Below are 7,611 nucleotides of genomic sequence, written 5' to 3' on the forward strand. Positions count from 1 at the left end.
TCTCCCTGGCCGTCTCCCTGGCCGTCTCCCTGGCCGTCTCCCTGGCCGTCTCCCTCGCAGTCTCTCTCGCAGTCTCTCTCGCTGTCTCTCTCACTGTACTCTCGCTGTCTCCCTCGCTCTGTCCCTCGCTGTATCTCTCGCAGTCTCTCTCGCAGTCTCTCTCGCAGTCTCGCTCGCAGTCTCTCTCACAGTATCTCTCGCTGTCTCTCTCACAGTCTCTCTCACAGTCTCTCTCGCAGTCTCCCTCGCAGTCTCCCTCGCAGTCTCCCTCGCAGTCACTCTCGCAGTCTCTCTCGCAGTCTCCCTCGCAGTCTCCCTCGCAGTCTCCCTCGCAGTCTCCCTCGCAGTCTCTCTCGCTGTCTCCCTCGCTGTTTCCCTCACAGTCTCTCTCGCTGTCTCCCTCGCAGTCTCTCTCGAAGTCGCTCTCGCTTTCTCCCTCGCTGTCTCTCTCGCAGTCCTTCTCGCAGTCCTTCTCGCAGTCTCCCTCGCTGTCTCCCTCACTGTCTCCAGCGCTGTCTCCAGCGCTGTCTCCCTCACTGTCTCCCACGCAGTCTCTCTCGCTGTCTCTCTCGCTGTCTCTCTCGCTGTCTCGATCGCTTTCTCCCTCGCTGTCTCTCTCGCTGTCTCTCTCGCTGTCTCCATCGCTTTCTCCCTCGCTGTCTCTCTCGCTGTCTCTCTCGCTGTGTCTCTCGCTTTCTCCCTTGCTGCCTCTCTCGCTGCCTCTCTCGCTGTCTCTCTCGCTGTCTCCCTTGCAGTCTGTCTTGCAGTCTCTCTTGCAGTCTCTCTTGCAGTCTCTCTTGCAGTCTCTCTCGCTGTGTCTCTCGCTCTCTCCCTCGCTCTCTCCCTCGCTGTCTCCCTCGCTGTCTCACGCGCTCTCTCTCGCAGTCTCTCTCGCTGTCTCCCTCGCTGTGTCCCTCGCTGTGTCCCTCGCTGTGTCCCTCGCCGTCTCCCTCGCCGTCTCCCTCGCCGTCTCCCTTGCAGTCACTCTCTCTGTATCCCCGGCTGTCTCTCTCGCTATCTCCATAGCAGTCTCTCTCGCTGTCTCCCTCGCTGTCTCCCTCGCTGTCTCTGTCACTGTCTCTGTCGCTGTCTCTGTCGCTGTCTCTGTCGCTGTCTCTGTCGCTGTCTCTGTCGCTGTCTCCCTCGCCGTCTCCCTTGCAGTCACTCTCTCTGTATCCCCGGCTGTCTCTCTCGCTATCTCCATAGCAGTCTCTCTCACTGTCTCCCTCGCTGTCTCTGTCGCTGTCTCTGTCGCTGTCTCTGTCGCTGTCTCTGTCGCTGTCTCTGTCGCTGTCTCCCTCGCTGTCTCCCTCGCCGTCTCCCTCGCCGTCTCCCTGGCCGTCTCCCTGGCCGTCTCCCTGGCCGTCTCCCTGGCCGTCTCCCTCGCAGTCTCTCTCGCAGTCTCTCTCGCGGTCTCTCTCGCTGTCTCTCTCGATGTACTCTCGCTGTCTCCCTCGCTGTCTCACTCGCTCTATCCCTCGCTGTATCTCTCGCAGTCTCTCTCGCAGTCTCTCTCGCAGTCTCTCTCGCAGTCTCTCTCGCATTCTCTCTCGCTGTCTCTCTCGCAGTCTCTCTCGCAGTCTCTCTCGCTGTCTCTCTCGCTGTCTCCCTCGCAGTCTCTCTCGCTCTCTCCCTCACTGTCTCTCTCGCAGTCTCTCTCGCAGTCTCTCTCACCGTCTCTCTCTCCATCTCTCTCTCCATCTCTCTCGCCATCTCTCTCGCAGTCTCCCTCGCTGTCTCCCTCGCTGTCTCCCTCGCTGTCTCCCTCGCTGTCACCCTCTTCGTCTCCCTGGCCGTCTCCCTGGCCGTCTCCCTGGCCGTCTCCCTCGCAGTCTCCCTCGCAGTCTCCCTCGCAGTCTCTCTCGCAGTCACTCTCGCAGTCTCTCTCGCTGTCTCTCTCGCTGTCTCTCTCGCTGTCTCTCTCAATGTACTCTCGCTGTCTCTCTCGCTGTCTCTCTCGCTGTCTCTCTCAATGTGCTCTCGCTGTCTCCCTCGCTGTCTCACTCGCTCTATCCCTCGCTGTATCTCTCGCAGTCACTCTCACAGTCTCTCTCGCTGTCTCTCTTGCAGTCTCTCTCGCTGTCTCCCTCGCAGTCTCCCTCGCAGTCTCCCTCGCAGTCACTCTCGCAGTCCTTCTCGCAGTCCTTCTCGCAGTCTCTCTCGCTGTCTCCAGCGCTGTCTCCCTCGCTGTCTCCCTCGCTGTCTCCCTCGCTGTCTCCCTCGCTGTCTCCCTCGCAGTCTCCCACGCAGTCTCCCACGCAGTCTCCCACGCAGTCTCTCTCGCTGTCTCTCTCGCTGTCTCTCTCGCTGTCTCTCTCGCTGTCTCTCTCGCTCTCTCCCTTGCAGTCTCTCCCTTGCAGTCTCTCTCGCAGTCTCTCTCGCAGTCTCTCTCGCAGTCTCTCTCGCTGTCTCCCTCGCAGTCTCCCTCGCAGTCTCCCTCGCTGTCTCTCTCGCTGTCTCTCTCGCTGTCTCTATCGCTGTCTCCCTCGCAGTCTCCCTCGCAGTCTCTCTCGCAGTCTCTCTCGCTTTCTCCCTCGCTCTCTCCCTCGCAGACTCCCTCGCTGTCTCCCTCGCAGTCTCCCTCGCAGTCTCCCTCGCAGTCTCCCTCGCAGTCTCCCTCGCTGTCTTCCTCGCTGTCTCCCTCGCTGTCTCTCTCGCTGTCTCTCGCTGTCTCTCTCAGTCTCTCTTGCTGTCTCCCTCGCAGTCTCCCTCGCAGTCTCCCTCGAAGTCTCCCTCGAAGTCACCCTGGATGTCTCTCTCGCAGTCTCTCTCACATTCTCTTTCGCTGTCTCTCTCGATGTCTCTCTCGTTGTCTCCCTCGCTGTCTCCCTCTCAGTCTCTCTCTCAGTCTCTCTCTCAGTCTCTCTCGCATTCTCTCTCGCTGTCTCCCTCGCACTCTCTGGCTTTCTCTCTCGCTTTCTCTCTCGCAGTCCCTCTCGCAGTCCCTCTCGCAGTCTCTCTCGCAGTCTCCCTCACAGTCTCCCTCGCTGTCTCCCTCACAGTCTCTCTCGCAGTCTCTCTCGCAGTCTCTCTCGCAGTCTCTCTCGCAGTCTCTCTCGCAGTCTCTCTCGCTATCTCCCTCGCTGTCTCTCTCGCTGTCTCCCTTGCAGTCTCCCTCGCAGTCTCTCTCGCTGTGTCTCTCGCTCTCTCCCTCGCTCTCTCCCTCGCTGTCTCTCTCGCAGTCTCTCTCGCAGTCTCTCTCGCTATCTCCCTCGCTATCTCCCTCGCTATCTCCCTCGCTGTCTCTCTCGCTGTCTCCCTTGCAGTCTCCCTCGCAGTCTCTCTCGCTTTCTCCCTCGCAGTCTCTCTCGCTTTCTCCCTCGCAGTCTCTCTCGCAGTCTCTCTCGCAGTCTCTCTCGCAGTCTCTCTCGCAGTCTCTCTCGCAGTCTCTCTCGCAGTCTTCCTCGCAGTCTTCCTCGCAGTTTCTCTCGCTGTCTCCCTCGCTGTCTCCATCGCAGTCTCGCTCGCAGTCTCCCTCGCTGTCTCCCTCGCTGTCTCCCTCGCTGTCTCCCTCGCTGTGTCTCTCGCTGTCTCCCTCGCTGTCTCCCTCGCTGTCTCCCTCGCTGTCTCCCTCGCTGTCTCCCTCGCCGTCTCCCTCGCCGTCTCCCTTGCAGTCACTCTCTCTGTATCCCCGGCTGTCTCTCTCGCTATCTCCACAGCAGTCACTCTCACTGTCTCTGTCGCTGTCTCTGTCGCTGTCTCTGTCGCTGTCTCTGTCGCTGTCTCTGTCGCTGTCTCTGTCGCTGTCTCTGTCGCTGTCTCCCTCGCTGTCTCCCTCGCTGTCTCCCTCGTCGTCTCCCTGGCCGTCTCCCTGGCCGTCTCCCTGGCCGTCTCCCTGGCCGTCTCCCTCGCAGTCTCTCTCGCAGTCTCTCTCGCAGTCTCTCTCGCTGTCTCTCTCGCTGTCTCTCTCGCTGTCTCTCTCAATGTACTCTCGCTGTCTCTCTCGCTGTCTCTCTCAATGTACTCTAGCTGTCTCCCTCGCTGTCTCACTCGCTGTATCTCTCGCAGTCTCTCTCACAGTCTCTCTCGCTGTCTCTCTCGCAGTCTCTCTCGCAGTCTCTCTCGCAGTCTCCCTCGCAGTCTCTCTCGCAGTCTCCCTCGCAGTCTCCCTCGCAGTCTCCCTCGCAGTCTCTCTCGCTGTCTCCCTCGCTGTTTCCCTCACAGTCTCTCGCGCTGTCTCCCTCGCAGTCTCTCTCGAAGTCGCTCTCGCTTTCTCCCTTGCTGTCTCTCTCGCAGTCCTTCTCGCAGTCTCTCTTCGCTGTCTCCAGAGCTGTCTCCCTCGCTGTCTCCCTCGCTGTCTCCCTCGCTGTCTCCCTCGCTGTCTCCCACGCAGTCTCCCACGCAGTCTCCCACGCAGTCTCCCACGCAGTCTCCCACGCAGTCTCCCACGCAGTCTCTCTCGCTGTCTCTCTCGCTGTCTCTCTCGCTGTCTCTCTCGCTGTCTCTCACGCTGTCTCTCTCGCTCTCTCCCTTGCAGTCTCTCTCGCAGTCTCTCTTGCAGTCTCTCTCGCTGTCTCCCTCGCTGTGTCTCTCGCTGTCTCCCTCGCTGTCTCCCTCGCTGTCTCACGCGCTCTCTCTCGCAGTCTCTCTCGCTGTCTCTCTCGCTGTCTCCCTCGCTGTCTCCCTCGCTGTCTCCCTCGCTGTCTCCCTCGCTGTCTCCCTCGCTGTCTCCCTCGCAGTCTCCCTGGCCGTCTCCCTGGCCGTCTCCCTGGCCGTCTCCCTGGCCGTATCCCTGGCCGTCTCCCTGGCCGTCTCCCTGGCAGTCTCCCTCGCAGTCTCCCTCGCAGTCTCCCTCGCAGTCTCTCTCGCAGTCTCTCTCGCAGTCTCTCTCGCAGTCTCTCTCGCAGTCTCTCTCGCTGTCTCTCTCGCTGTCTCTCTCAATGTACTCTCGCTGTCTCCCTCGCTGTCTCACTCACTCTATCCCTCGCTGTATCTCTCGCAGTCTCTCTCGCAGTCTCTCTCACAGTCTCTCTCGCCTTCTCCCTCGCAGTCTCTCTCGCTCTCTCCCTCACTGTCTCTCTCGCAGTCTCTCTCGCCGTCTCTCTCTCCATCTCTCTCGCCATCTCTCTCGCAGTCTCCCTCGCTGTCTCCCTCACTGTCTCTCTCGCTGTCTCTCTCGCTGACTCCCTCGCTGACTCCCTCGCAGTTTCTATCGCTGTCTCCCTCGCAGTCTCTCTCGCTTTCTCCCTCGCTTTCTCCCTCGCTTTCTCCCTCACTCTCTCCCTCGCAGTCTCTCTCGCAGTCTCTCTCGCTGTCTCCCTCGCTCTCTCCCTCGCTGTCTCCCTCGCTCTCTCTCTCGCTGTCTCCCTCGCTGTCTCCCTCGCTGTCTCCCTCGCTGTCTCCCTCGCTATCCCTCTCGCAGTCTCTCTCGCAGTCTCTCTCGCAGTCTCTCTCGCAGTCTCCCTCGCAGTCTCCCTCGCAGTCTCCCTCGCAGTCTCTCTCGCTGTCTCTCTCACAGTCTCTCTCGCCTTCTCCCTCGCAGTCTCTCTCGTTCTCTCCCTCACTGTCTCTCTCGCAGTCTCTCTCGCCGTCTCTCTCTCCATCTCTCTCGCCATCTCTCTCGCAGTCTCCCTCGCTGTCTCCCTCGCTGTCTCCCTCGCTGTCTCTCTCGCTGTCTCTCTCGCTGACTCCCTCGCTGACTCCCTCGCAGTTTCTATCGCTGTCTCCCTCGCAGTCTCTCTCGCTTTCTCCCTCGCTTTCTCCCTCGCTTTCTCCCTCACTCTCTCCCTCACAGTCTCTCTCGCAGTCTCTCTCGCTGTCTCCCTCGCTCTCTCCCTCGCTGTCTCCCTCGCTCTCTCTCTCGCTGTCTCCCTCGCTGTCTCCCTCGCTGTCTCCCTCGCTGTCTCCCTCGCTATCCCTCTCGCAGTCTCTCTCGCAGTCTCTCTCGCAGTCTCTCTCGCAGTCTCCCTCGCAGTCTCCCTCGCAGTCTCCCTCGCAGTCTCTCTCGCTGTCTCCCTCGCTGTTTCCCTCACAGTCTCTCTCGCTGTCTCCCTCGCAGTCTCTCTCGAAGTCGCTCTCGCTTTCTCCCTCGCTGTCTCTCTCGCAGTCCTTCTCGCAGTCTCTCTCGCTGTCTCCCTCGCTGTCTCCCTCGCTGTCTCCCTCGCTGTCTCCCACGCAGTCTCTCTCGCTGTCTCCATCGCTTTCTCCCTCGCTGTCTCTCTCGCTGTCTCCATCGCTTTCTCCCTCGCTGTCTCTCTCGCTGTCTCTCTCGCTGTCTGTCTCGCTGTCTCTCTCGCTGCCTCTCTCGCTGTCTCCCTTGCAGTCTCTCTTGCAGTCTCTCTCGCTGTCTCCCTCGCTGTGTCTCTCGCTCTCTCCCTCGCTGTCTCACGCGCTCTCTCTCGCTGTGTCCCTCGCAGTCTCCCTCGCTGTCTCCCTCGCTGTCTCCCTCGCCGTCTCCCTCGCCGTCTCCCTCGCCGTCTCCCTCGCCGTCTCCCTCGCCGTCTCTCTCGCCGTCTCCCTCGCCATCTCCCTTGCAGTCACTCTCTCTGTATCCCCGGCTGTCTCTCTCGCTATCTCCATAGCAGTCTCTCTCACTGTCTCTGTCGCTGTCTCTGTCGCTATCTCTGTCGCTGTCTCCCTCGCTGTCTCCCTCGCTGTCTCCCTCGCTGTCTCCCTCGTCGTCTCCCTCGTCGTCTCCCTGGCCGTCTCCCTGGCCGTCTCCCTGGCCGTCTCCCTGGCCGTCTCCCTGGCCGTCTCCCTCGCAGTCTCTCTCGCAGTCTCTCTCGCTGTCTCTCTCGCTGTCTCTCTCAATGTACTCTCGCTGTCTCCCTCGCTGTCTCACCCGCTCTGTCCCTCGCTGTATCTCTCGCAGTCTCTCTCGCAGTCTCGCTCGCAGTCTCTCTCACAGTATCTCTCGCTGTCTCTCTCACAGTCTCTCTCGCAGTCTCCCTCGCAGTCTCCCTCGCAGTCTCTCTCGCAGTCACTCTCGCAGTCTCTCTCGCAGTCTCCCTCGCAGTCTCCCTCGCAGTCTCCCTCGCAGTCTCTCTCGCTGTCTCCCTCGCTGTTTCCCTCACAGTCTCTCTCGCTGTCTCCCTCGCAGTCTCTCTCGAAGTCGCTCTCGCTTTCTCCCTCGCTGTCTCTCTCGCAGTCCTTCTCGCAGTCTCTCTCGCTGTCTCCCTCGCTGTCTCCCACGCAGTCTCTCTCGCTGTCTCTCTCGCTGTCTCTCTCGCTGTCTCTCTCGCTGTCTCCATTGCTTTCTCCCTCGCTGTCTCTCTCGCTGTCTCTCTTGCTGTCTCTCTCGCTGTCTCCATCGCTTTCTCCCTCGCTGTCTCCCTCGCTGTCTCTCTCGCTGTCTCTCTCGCTGTCTCTCTCGCTTTCTCCCTTGCTGCCTCTCTCGCTGTCTCTCTCGCTGTCTCCCTTGCAGTCTCTCTTGCAGTCTCTCTTGCAGTCTCTCTTGCAGTCTCTCTCGCTGTCTCCCTCGCTGTGTCTCTCGCTCTCTCCCTCGCTGTCTCCCTCGCTGTCTCACGCGCTCTCTCTCGCAGTCTCTCTCGCTGTCTCCCTCGCCGTGTCCCTCGCCGTGTCCCTCGCCGTGTCCCTCGCCGTGTCCCTCGCCGTCTCCCTCGCCGTCTCCCTCGCCGTCTCCCTCGCCGTCTCCCTTGCAGTCACTCTCTC

Source organism: Heterodontus francisci, chromosome 37 (assembly GCF_036365525.1).
Source record: "Heterodontus francisci isolate sHetFra1 chromosome 37, sHetFra1.hap1, whole genome shotgun sequence".
NCBI classification, from domain to species: Eukaryota; Metazoa; Chordata; class Chondrichthyes; order Heterodontiformes; family Heterodontidae; genus Heterodontus; species Heterodontus francisci.